The sequence below is a fragment of the Macrobrachium rosenbergii genome, chromosome 59 (genome assembly GCF_040412425.1).
Source record: "Macrobrachium rosenbergii isolate ZJJX-2024 chromosome 59, ASM4041242v1, whole genome shotgun sequence".
Classification (NCBI taxonomy): domain Eukaryota; kingdom Metazoa; phylum Arthropoda; class Malacostraca; order Decapoda; family Palaemonidae; genus Macrobrachium; species Macrobrachium rosenbergii.
Genome location: NC_089799.1, coordinates 27,624,614 through 27,637,886, shown reverse-complemented (window position 1 = coordinate 27,637,886; position 13,273 = coordinate 27,624,614).

The window sequence follows — 13,273 nt, the reverse complement described above, 5'->3', positions numbered from 1 at the left end:
CCTGGTCGACACCTTTTTCACAGTCTACCATTATATTTTCATGTACTGAAGATAACATATACACTGTCCTGTTATCCTGCCATTTTAAACCTAATATTCCATTGCAGTTTTGAGACGAAATCTCAGATTTGTTCACATCAGGAAATTTAGGCATAAATTTCCTATTTTTCCGGACTGTTCCACATGCTCCTGTTTCGTTGTCGCCCAAATACTTGAGCAGTTTTGGGCTGCAATACCAATTATCGAAATACAGGATGTGATGTTTTCCGAGATGCGAGGCCATAAATGTTTTTACCACAGAACCAGATACCCCTAGATCCTCATCTACCAATATCTCTGTATCTTTTCCAGTATAGATTATAAAATCGACAATATAATCCGTTTTGGCATCACAAAGTTCAAATATTTTCACTCCAAATCGACTTCTTTTATCTGGAATGTACTGCTTGAAACTTAGCCTTCCCTTCCATAACATTAAACTTTCATCTATACATAAATCCTGGAAAGGTTGAAATTTTTCCGGAATTTTCTACGCACACTGTCGAGCACGGGTTTAATTTTTTTTTAGTTTATTATCTGGGCTTGTTTCTGTGAATTATCAACGAAATGTAGAACCCGTAGAATTTGAAGAAATCTGTCCTTGCCATCAGCCTTCTCACTCCTTTTGTCTCGAATGTCTCAAGCGTAGTCCAGTAATCTACGATGCGATGTTTACTTATAAGCGACATGATCATAATCACACAAAGGAACCGTATCATTTCCTCCACAGTAACCTGAGCAAATTTTCGCAAATACTTTGGCACTGCATCTCCTAGCGTATCAACAAGGAATCTCTGATAACGGTTTGTCTCTTCAGCAATCAGCCCCATAAATTCGTTGTCGAAAAATAAAAAAATAGTCTACTTCCTTTGAATTTTCATTCACATTACATTTCGACGTAATGCCACTGCCACTGCTGTCAAATATGAAATCTCTGGGCTGGAAATTGCTGGCAGCCCACTCCCACTCATCACCTGGGTCACTTCGCTGTCTCCGCCTTCTTTTGACACCTTGGCTTTCATTTGTAGGTGGCAGATTTTCGTCATTTTCACTGTCGGTTGATATTTCATCACTGTCTCTTGTACCAGGACCATAATTATCCATTTCATTTCTTCTAAATCCGATTCATTTTCATATCCAGAAAATGAGTCGAGAAGGTCTATAAAATAGTTATCCTCGTCGAGAGCTCTTCTCTCGATCTGCCGGCGGTCAACTCGAGGATGTCGTACCCTTGACCCGTCCTCCTGTGACATCTTGATGAAGACTAATGAATTTTAGGGAAACACGTGAATTTATATGAATTCACTGTATGGCAACTGACAGACTGTTACCATATCAAGAAAAAGAGGCCAGTATTTCAATCATCAGTCCTTCACATAAAAGGAAATTACCGGTGCTCGTATACGACACAACAGTGTTCCGGGCCAGTTTATTAAATGCGTCGTATACGTTACAACCGAAATCAAAGGGTTAATGTCTCGACGAGGGAAAGGTCTGCTGGAATAAGTCAGACGAATATCTTTTCGTTTGTTTAAGTACAAATGTGACAGAGAAAATTCTTCCACCAAGGAAGGTGTTTGGTAGGTGAAAGGCAGATTCTATAAGTATTAACTGGAAGAAGACACTGAGTTTAGACGAGGAAGGCTATGTTTGGATCAACGGTTTATTATGAAACATTTAAATGAGAGTATGATGTTCAGGGAAAAGTTGTGTGACACACTTGGACCTAGAAAACCTTATTATAGTACTGATAATAAATGCAATGTAGGATTCGGTGAGGAAATTTGCTTTAGAAGGTAAAAAGTTAAGTATACCTTAGTTTTACCAGACCACTGAGCTGATTAACAGCTCTCCTAGGACTGGCCCGAAGGATTAGACTTATTTTACGTGGCTAAGAACCACTTGGTTACTTAGCAACGGGACCTACAGCTTATTGTGGAATCCGAACCACAGTATAGCGAGAAATGAATTTCTATCACCAGAAATAACCGCCTTGGTTTCGGATATACTGTAGAGTCCCAAATTCTAAATTTGCATCAGTCTTCAATATTCCATCTCCCAAATAGCACGGATAATCTTCTTTATAATATCTTGACAGGAACCGCCACAAATCAGTTCAAAAAGATATGATTAAATAAATAAATAAATTTTTCCAAAAAAATCTTTACCTACATAGTCAAAATTGAAGATCCTATCATTTCTTGTATATTTATTTCTCCTTTGTCTAAAATTTAATATATATGTTTCTCTATACGACCCCGCTGTTCAGATTTCTCTATTCACTGTGAGTTAAAGCAGGCTTACAACATTTTTTCATCAAAATTAAATACTAATCTCAACTGAAAAGAAGTTCCAATAATTCCGTAAGAAAATAATCATATTAGGATCTGTATACAAAGACTATTAACCAAACGGGAGCCTGAGTTCACATAGTGAACCGATACAAGACCCAAGATCAGGCCATGCTAAAAGACTAGTGGACGGCCTACGTTTCTGTATAATTCCACTTAAGAATTTAAATCCTTACGTACTAGCCATGCAGTCAAAAATAATCAACGCTAGTATTAATTAGAATACAAAACCACCCCTTAGGATCTTAGGGCATTAGGTGTAAATCTGATGCAATTCGATGAAAATAAGTATGGGGTCACTCTCCCTGAGAGATCATACGCTGTAGACCTTAAAAGTTTGTGAATCAGGTAAGAAACCTCACCATGTTGATAACCTCTCACATCTTATCACACGTTAGTTTTCGTGATGTCTGTATCAGTGCATTTGCTTTTAATAAGAAGGCAACTAAAGGTGTTTGCAGAAAACACAGACATTTCCGAAAACATCTTGTAACTCGAGCTACATTGTACCTGTAGTTAATTACTATGTGGAAAAGCCTGATTAAATAAATCGCTCTTACGAGTTGCCACCAAATATGTAGAGGGATGGGCGAATGGTTTCTTATCAAAGCTTGTCTGAGACGGGGTTGTGTTATGTGGCATTAATTCCTTGTTTTCATCTGAAACCAACCTTCTTATGGAAAATGACTGTACATACATACATACAAACATATGTGTGCGTGTGCGTGTGCGCGCGTGTGTGTGTGTGTGGGGAGGGGAGGCTAACATAGATCGAAGTTCAAATTTTATTTAAAAATTTTCGAAAAATGCTATGTAAAGTGCAAACAATAAAATTGGAGAAGATAATTGAATGAATATATATATATATATATATATATATATATATATATATATATATATATATATATATATATATATAATATACATATACAGTATGTGTGTATGTATATATATATATATATATATATATATATATATATATATATATATATATATATATATATATATATATATAAAAACTCTTAGTACCATCCACTGCCTAAGATTAATCAATCAGCGGTCTTTTAATAAGAAATAATTTGAAGGTCAATGAAATTGTTTTTAGAATTAATGCTTACCAGCACCGCTGAAATATTCTTACGTTACGCGCAGAATAACGAGCAGTCTGACACCTTTACATTTTACGAAGAAAAGCTTTGGAAAATCTTACGAACCCGGAAATTTAAGTATAAAAGTTGGAAGGAAGTAATTGATTTTGGAGTTTTCCACTTAACACCACTATTGTTCTATATTACTATGTTAATAATAATCCATACTATTATGTTTCAAGCAGTTTAATAATCCATTGACGAAATTTACACGTTTATTTTCCACAACGTTTTGATTACAACGTTTTGAACTAAGTAACGGACGGAATATAAAAATATCTTCGTAAAAATATATATATATATATATATATATATATATATATATATATATATATATATATATATATATATATATATATATATATATATATATATATATATATATATATATATATATATATATATATATGCATCTCTTGTGAGCAGTCTCTCGTTGTCCGTTCTCGTTAAATGTTTCTGTACGGTGGTTTCGTTATAACGCGACAACAGTTCTTCACTTTCCCGTATCTTTTATTTCCATCAAGGAGCAAGTTCTTTAGCAAAAGTAATAAATAAAAGTGATACTCCTTTACATTATTCTTTTACCAACAGCTGTTTCACCCATTGAGTTATGACTATCATCAGGGAAATTTGAAAAGAAACTCTTTATTTACAAAATAAGTACTCTCATACAATAACAATTTAAAGGCATGGGGTGCGAGACAGAAGCAGGAGATTTTCCACTGAGCTTCACCACACCGACTCCTTCGGCCCCACTGAGTCTGAAAGCAAAGAGAGAAATTTCCTCCTGCTGCACGGGCAAATATTGGCTGAAGACACCTGAACAGTTAACACAGACTTCTGTAGTGTGATGTTCTTTGTTTCAGAAACACCTGCCACCAGTAGTTATTGTTTTGGTGTATAATTTCAACATGTGTAATGAAATCATCCAACGGAGACTACTTTCATACATCAAAAAAAAAATGCTGATGTACGGTCCTGTCATTGCTATGTGCTTGTAGTCATCTCATGAGGGTTGTCACTGTACTGCCAACATAGCTATATCATGTGGCTTACATGTCTCTGCCCAAATAGTCATATCACGTGACTTGCATGTCTTTTCTAAATATTTAAACTTGTAAACTACACTGCTCCTTTGATATCCTGGTAGAGGTGCTATTCTTCATTGCAGGGGGCCACTGAATGCACTGAACACTCTCAGCAGTAGTTCCTCACTCGATGCCTTCAGTGTTGATACATAAGTGATGATTAACGAGAGTGAATTGCATCTGTCAGTAGGCTGCCCTGTAGTAGATTGGTATAAATACTTATAGTTTTGTTGTTTTTTCTAGTGTTTTGGTTTGTTTCTGGAATTCATAATTTTCTTCTATATCAAGGTGATTTCCATGATGATACAGGTAAGTTAATTGAAACGACAACGATAACTGTAAAAGCGCTGTAAAATTATAACAGATGTTACACATGTGTTAGCAATGTGAATTGCCTACAAGAAACGCTACCCCGAAGAGGTTATTCTGAGTAGTAAGGCATGGAATTCTTGGTCAGTAGTGGAAAAGCCTCATCGATGTAGAGAAAACAAGAGAGCAGCAAGTCTCCAAAAGCTGAATAATGAATCGGTGCCTTTAGGATGAATTCTCTGCTACAACATCCCAAGAAATCAGGCGGAGAACTTTACATTTCAGGAAGAATGCTAAACAAAGACAAACAGGTATGACGTGGGAACATTAAAAATCTTATGATTCTCCATGGTGGCCCTGTCAGGAACGAAGAACACTAGAGCAGCTACATAAACCTGGCGAGAACTGACCTGACGGAGTTATCACACGAGGAAGATTCATTTTGATGATACCCGAGGTTTCAGCCTTGTTACTCCATCTCCAAGAAATGATCTTCAAGCAGACTGATATACAATCTAGAATTTGAACCTATCTGCACTGACTGGATGCTCCTCCTCAGATGCGGTTTCTAGAGGTGCAAATCTACTCCGGCATGAAATTCCACCAGACTCATTTTCAAGCACTGCCGTATCAAACTTAAATTCTCTGTCAACATTCTTCTTGGGTGCTTTTAATTTCAGTTTTAGGGTGACAATGACAAGTTGGTGATGTCGTATATTGCCTTAGGAGGATGAAGTCACATTATTGTAATAACTCTCTCTCTCTCTCTCTCTCTCTCTCTCTCTCTCTCTCTCTCTCTCTCTCTCTCTCTCTTATGTATTGCCTAACATTCACTGGTGTTCTTTTTCCTCTCTTGATTAACAACAATGAGATATATTTGGTTTTTATGTCTACGATATGGATCCAAGGATATTTGGGGATATCTTCTTCTTGGAAAACAGGACCACCAATAATCAAACTATCTCCAGTCCAAAAAAATTATAAACTATATCTCATTTACGTTTTCAGCTCTCCCTGGCCATCCTCACTCGTACCATCATCCACACCTTCAATGCTGCTAGCAGCGTTTGCATTCTTATAACTAATAACAATTCTCGTATATCTTTCTGGTATTTAATCTGTAATATTGTTCAGTTCTATGTGAATTTCATCTTTTATTTCTTCGGAGAGCTATTACAGGTACGCGAATCAAAATCCGTTCCTTTAATCTGATTCTTGAAAAATTGTTCAAATCTCACAGTTTTAGTTTCCATTCAATATGCCTCATTTTTTCAGCAGAAGCCATTGCTCTCTTCACCGAAAATTTACACATATTTTACTCGCTCTGCATACATTATTCTCACTCTCTAAACCTTCAATCGTCTGCCCAGAGTCTTAATTTTCTTTATTTCCTATACATTGTTATCATAACAATGTCAACATTTCCACTTGATTAACAAGAGTATATTTATATGAATCAAGTATATTTTCATATTTATCTTCTGGTCTTCGTTTTAAGATAGAGATTTCCTTTCACGTATTAAATTTAGTTCAATTTCATCTCGAGAATACCTTTACATAGGGCGTGTGAATGGTTTCCATAAAATACGTTTTAATGAGTTTCATTTTAATGTAAAGAATTTCTTGAAATATATAAACTTCCTTCCTTTTCATATTGATAATAATTGCATTAAAGTATTTCATTTCCTTTTCATATTGATAATGCATTAAAGTTATTTCAGGACCTTCAGTATATTTCTTTCGGTGATAAGAATTCAATCACAACTTTGTAATTTCTGAATGAGGTAACCTTTAGCAAACTTTTACAACTGCTAATGATAGAGGTACCATTTACGATAATATTTCCCCCCGATTTCGTTTAAATAAACTAAGAATAAGAAATAGAATTTTATACATTTTAATCTTTAGGTATTACCCTCTCATATCACAACTGGCTAACTTTGTATGCCTTTTTCACCAGCAATATACTGGACGTCGTTCTTACCATTCACATGGTAAAAAAAAAAATAAGATGTGACTTTGATAGTCACGGCTAGCAGAGCTACTGTAAAATTAAATACAAACACGCTCCACTTGAGTTATTGAGCACAGCCTCATTTAATTCTTGTTACGGTCGTCTTCTTCCTAGAATAAGTCCTTTAGGTTCTTTTCCGGGAGTTTCTCTACTAATTACCCGGCATAAAGGCCGTTTATTGTTGACTCTCTTAATATTTGAAGGAAGGAAAGAGTGGGTTCAATGAAATGATAAGCTTTCAAGATGAAAAACTTGGTAAATAATAGCTTTATTCAATTATAAAAGAACACATAGAATGTCCGCTTTGAATACTTCATTTTTTGTTGGGAAAAACTTCTGCACGAACAGACAAACAAAGCACATTATTATTTCTTCTTTATCTCCATCGATGTAAATTCCTTACGGAATAAATGGTTATTCGCTTCAGGCGGGTTCTGAAGTTTCATCAGTTTTGGGAATAAACTTTTATTATCACTTTTTTCATTGATTTAAATGCAAAGGAAGGTAAGAAATGTGGCGTAGTTGGTAAATTCGGACATCCTGTAGTAAAAAAGACTGGGGAGAGTTGCTCGAAATGCAGTTTTCGGAGAAGAATATTCATAACTGTTCTTGAGTGAGAGTAAATTATGAAATAAAGAGTTTGCTGGATTATGTGTTAGTACAAAATAGCAGAGGAACATGCTGGTGCATTTAATGGTGAGAAGAGAGACTGGAGCTTCATCTGTTAATTATAAGATTGAAGAGAGAGTTAAAATTAACCGAAGTTTCAGTTTGGGGAGGAAGAATGAGAACGCGACAATAAACTCAATTAAGACAAGTGAGTTTGATAAGAAAACTGCAGTAGAATATGTATGGATAAAACACTGATATGTGGTCGTAATATGATCATATGGATCATGATATATATATATATATATATATATATATATATATATATATATATATATATATATATATATATATATATATATATATATATATATATATAATATATATATATATATATATATATATATATATATATATATATATATATATATATATATATATATATATATATATATTATTATTATTATTATTATTTGAAATTCAAGCTTTCAAAGAATGCTGGTTTCAACCTCCCACCGCAGACCCCACACTGCAGCAATAACTGATCATGATACACAGCCCGTGATTTTTCATCGGCCTGGGGGTACGAACCCACGGCTTCTGAGTGGCATCCCACGACACTAACCATTATACCATCGGACCAGCTATATATATATATATATATATATATATATATATATATATATATATATATATATATATATATATATATATATATATATATATATATATATATATATATATATATATATATATAGTATATGTATATATAATCGACTGGAGTGGTATATATATATATATATATATATATATATATATATATGTATCAGTCAGGGTAGGCCGTCGACTGGAGTCGCTGGATAAGTATCTGTGTCGAGGATCGAGACCCGGCAGTAGCCTACCAATCAATTTATCACTTATAAATTCACGTTCGGTGATAATTCCCCATCGGGAATATTCCTGAGGTAGTGTGAATTTGATATTAAGCGACATTTGTAGCTTCATGATTGTATAGCAATCACAGTGTGATAAAAATTTCATATATATATATATATATATATATATATATATATATATATATATATATATATATATATATATATATATATATATATATATATATATATGTATGTATATATATATATATATAATATACATATACACATATATATATATATACAACCACACACATTTCTGCAAATATACACTATTAAATGTAATTATCCAATGACATTTTATTATTTTATATCAGATGTGTTAAAAAAATCTGATAACCCCCAAGCTCAACATGGATATAACACAGGTGATTTTATAGGTCATATTCGACACAAAAGAGTGGTTTCTCTCCCAGAATCATTTTCTCTCACATTCCCATCAACTATGTTTTGGGGGTTAAGAGATCTAATGGGTCTACAAGCTGTACAAAACTGTGATAATATTTGTGATAGAATTTTTTTTTTTTTTTTTTTGGCTGGCAGCTGAGGGTTTTACTCCTTTGAAATTCGAGGATATCCTGAGTCGTGAAGTTTTAAGAATATTGGAGGAATGATCAAACTATTTACTAATATTTTTGTGCATTATGTAAAGATTTGTATGTGGCTTCCTATATACATATTATTTGTCACTTTTATGATTTATGCAATGATTGTGGTATTTTCTACCTACTGTCTGGTGGGCTTTGAATTTTATTATGCTGAAATATGCCACTAGGTTCTAAGTGACTGGTTAATGTTAGTGATAATGCAGTGTGCGTTGGGCATAAATGCTTTTCTGCCTTAAACATCACCCTTATACAATGAAGATATTCTAGCACTTTTATCACTCAAAAGAATTACACAGTTACGTTTCAATCCAAGAAATTTATGTCTTGATACAGGCAGCTGAAACAGAAGCAAAGGAACAATGACTTTCGTTTGTAAATATGTTAAAAAAAACTTTTTTTTTTTTTCCTTGAACTCATATTTACAATAATTCATTACTCATCTGCTTTATTTCGGACACCGACGAAGATAAAAATGAAGAATTTTGGAAGAGTTCTCTTTGGACTCTGACATGACCTAGGGAAATCAGCTCATTAATATCCTAGTTTACTGAATGAACAGAAACGGAAAACCAAGCAACAGGTTTCGGGTAATCCAAAATTATTCTAGCACGACCTATATTGTTATAAAGATATATGAATCTTGGTGTGGCAAGGAAAGGGCAAGGAGAGGATATCTACAAGATCAGTTTCATGTATACATGAGACGATGATAAAGAGGAGATAAAAATAGTTCGAATTTGTACTTCCAGAAAACACTTCACGCATCTAAAAATTATTTTATAGCTAACAAAATAAAATCAAATTAACATTTAGGGACGAGGACAAATATCAATTTAAACCCCACCCCCCCACCCCCAAAAAAAAAAAAAAAAACTCACTCACTGAGCTATTTAAGACAGAAATTTCATCGTTCTCAGGTCGTCTTCTCACTGTTTTTTCCTTGGAATTCCTTCCCATGATGTTTTTCCTTACAAGCAAAAAAGACTACGGTTCAATGGTCGGTCATTGCAATTTGTGTTAATATATCAAAAGTAGGAGTTACTAAATGATATATAACTGAATTACGAAAACCTTAATATATCGATGAACCAGGTATGTATTTCCATTATACATGCATCTACACACGAACACACAAACACACACGTACATACATACATACATACATACATACATACATACATACATACACACACACACACACACACATATATATATATATATATATATATATATATATATATATATATATATATATATATATATATTATATTGTGTGTGTCTGTGTGTAAAGATACTCACAAATATTAAGCCAGATGTATCATTTAACATAGAATTCACTTTACCCTGGGAATCGCTTATACCCAAGGGGGATTATAATTGATTATTGCATTTACCCCGGCCATGATTCAAGACAGATGCACTTATTACTGATAACTCCCTTAGGGCGTAAGCAATTCCCTAGTTATATTAAATTTTATAATATATATATATATGCGTGTCTATGTAGTTTTATATATATATATATATATATATATATATATATATATATATATATATATATATATATATATATATATATATATATATAGCCTAAATATAATAAATTAACATGAAACAGAAAATCTTAGGCTTCCATTCAGATTATGACAATAAAAATAACACCAAGGTACAAATATGCCACTGACGTAAAATCATTAGTTGTACGAATAGAGTTTCAACGTTTCAATCAATTTCTTTTCTATTCTGTTTACGTGTAAGCTCACGATCCATTCCTTATAGCGGCCTCCTGTTAAAGGACCAGCTTTTATTTTTTTTTTATGTTTCTTATAATCATAAGCAATAATAAAATATCATCCTCTGCTCTAATAAGGAGTAGGATTCAATTCTTTTCCCTACAACTAATGTGCGTCAACTCTTTTGCACGAAATTCACAGTTACAAACGTCTTCGTCCACGCCTCACACCAAAAGAAAACGAACCACGCTTCAGATGAAAACGGAAATGACCGATAATAAAAGTCTTTCGGAAAATGACCTGTCTTCTAATTACAAGAACAGAAAACAAAGCTCAACCTCTCAGAAAATCAGCAGTCCTGTACGCGCAGGTGAAATTATCCTTTCTCTAATTTCAAGTAAAATAAAAGAAATTTTAACCCAATGTAATTAGCAAAAAGAGCAAACATTCGTCCCAAAGTAAAGTTAATTGAGAACCAGAAACCAGGAAAATTAACTAGTCAGCAGTCATATGGAAGTACTACCGACGCCTAGTTCTACCTACAAGGAATATAATTTTACTGCAACACGACAGGGACCATACATGAGCTTTAAGCCAAACAGAAAGTGACCTACCAGCCACCGAGAAAATACATAAACCTTTTGAAAATGAAATAGCAAACAACTTATACGGGTTGTGGTGGAATTATTAGGTATAACAATGATACTGACACTTTATATTAAAATGAAATTCCACATTCTAATGACGAAACATTTGCTCAGTCAGTGTTTAACTGATTCACCCATCTCGACAACAGTATTTCCAAAGAATGTGTGACACCGGATAAGTAAAAACGCACAGTTTCGAACTTCACCAATCTTCTTCATCGACCTCATTCCTCAAACGACAACATAACACGCAAAAAGATGGTGAAAACGCAACAACAGAATAATATTCACGGAGGAGCTTGCAGATAACTGTACCGAACGGATGTTCTGGGAATTATTGCAGTATACTTGCAAATGATGATAATGCAAGAACTTCCCTGCCTGGTATAGCAATTACTAATTGCCTAGAAGTCACAAGAATGAAAGGTTCCCGAGAACATTCCCCAGTAAAGGGAGGGTGCGACAATGAACAGTGATTTGTAACATGCAGGTGATAACTGAATGCTGCCAAAACATCCTTGGAAATCAGGAGCAACGTTCACGTGAGAAAGCAGTTGGAAACAAACTTCCTTAACTATAATGTAGTTCACATCTGAATAAGCTACAAGAAACAAGTAAAAAATGAGCCGAAGTTTCTTCGGAGCAATCGAGCTTCCTGTACAGCGTATAATGCTGTCTGAGGCGCGGCCCATGAAACTTTCAGCCACGGCCCGGCAGCGGCCTGTTCTATAGCACTGACAGACGCACAATCATGTTAACTTTAACTTTAAATAAAATAAAAATTACTGAGTCTAGAGCGCTGCAATTTGGTATGTTTGATGATTGGAGGGTGGATGATTTACTTATCAATTTGCAGCCCTCTAGCATCAGAAGTTTTTAAGATCTGAGGGCGGACAGAAAAAGTGCGGACGGACAGACAAAGCCATCTCTATATTTTTTTTTTACAAAAACCAAAAAACAGGGGGGGGGTGAATTCTTAGGAAAACCTATCATTTTTAGTATTACCATTAGTATTAAGAAGCCAATGAAATATTAGTAACAGCAACATTACAGTTGTTAATATGCTTCTTGTAACAAATGACTTCGCTTTCATTCTGTTAATAAAAGGGACATTATTATGATCAGTAAAAACTAGCAAAGGATACAGTTTCATACTAATGTATATAATGAGATGAAATGCAGACAGCTATAAAACTGACAACAAGACGTATTAGATGGTCATGACATTTACAAGAGTTCTGATATGGAACAACTTCTATCCTTACTTCCACTGCCAATTTCAACAGTGTCTAAGATTTAGAAAAATCAGTTCCTAACTAAAATATTTTCAGTTCTTTCAAACACACTGGGACTCTCAGCGCTTCATCAAACAGACTGGTCACTGGATAACTGGCAATGAAAACATTACAGCAGAAAACCTCGCAGAACCCAGTCATCTCGCAAACAACGTCATAGTTAACAATTTATTTGTATATGAAAAATGTGCAATATAACCTACAACATATGTTAAAAGGGTTGCCATGCCTGGACTAACAGTATGGCGCAAATAACCTACGGTTGCTTTATGACACTCTTACACTGATTTACACTTAAACACATTTTAAGCTACGCTTCAAAGACTCTTTCATCGTCTTTCCAAGTGTGATTTGCCTAGTAACATCGTAAATGCAAGCTTAAAACCTTTACATCACGTTCAACCAAATGTGGCATAATGTGAAATGCTGTGACGCATCTTCCATAATAGCAGTATAATCTTGTACTATCAATACCCCGATGCATTTTGAATTTTGTA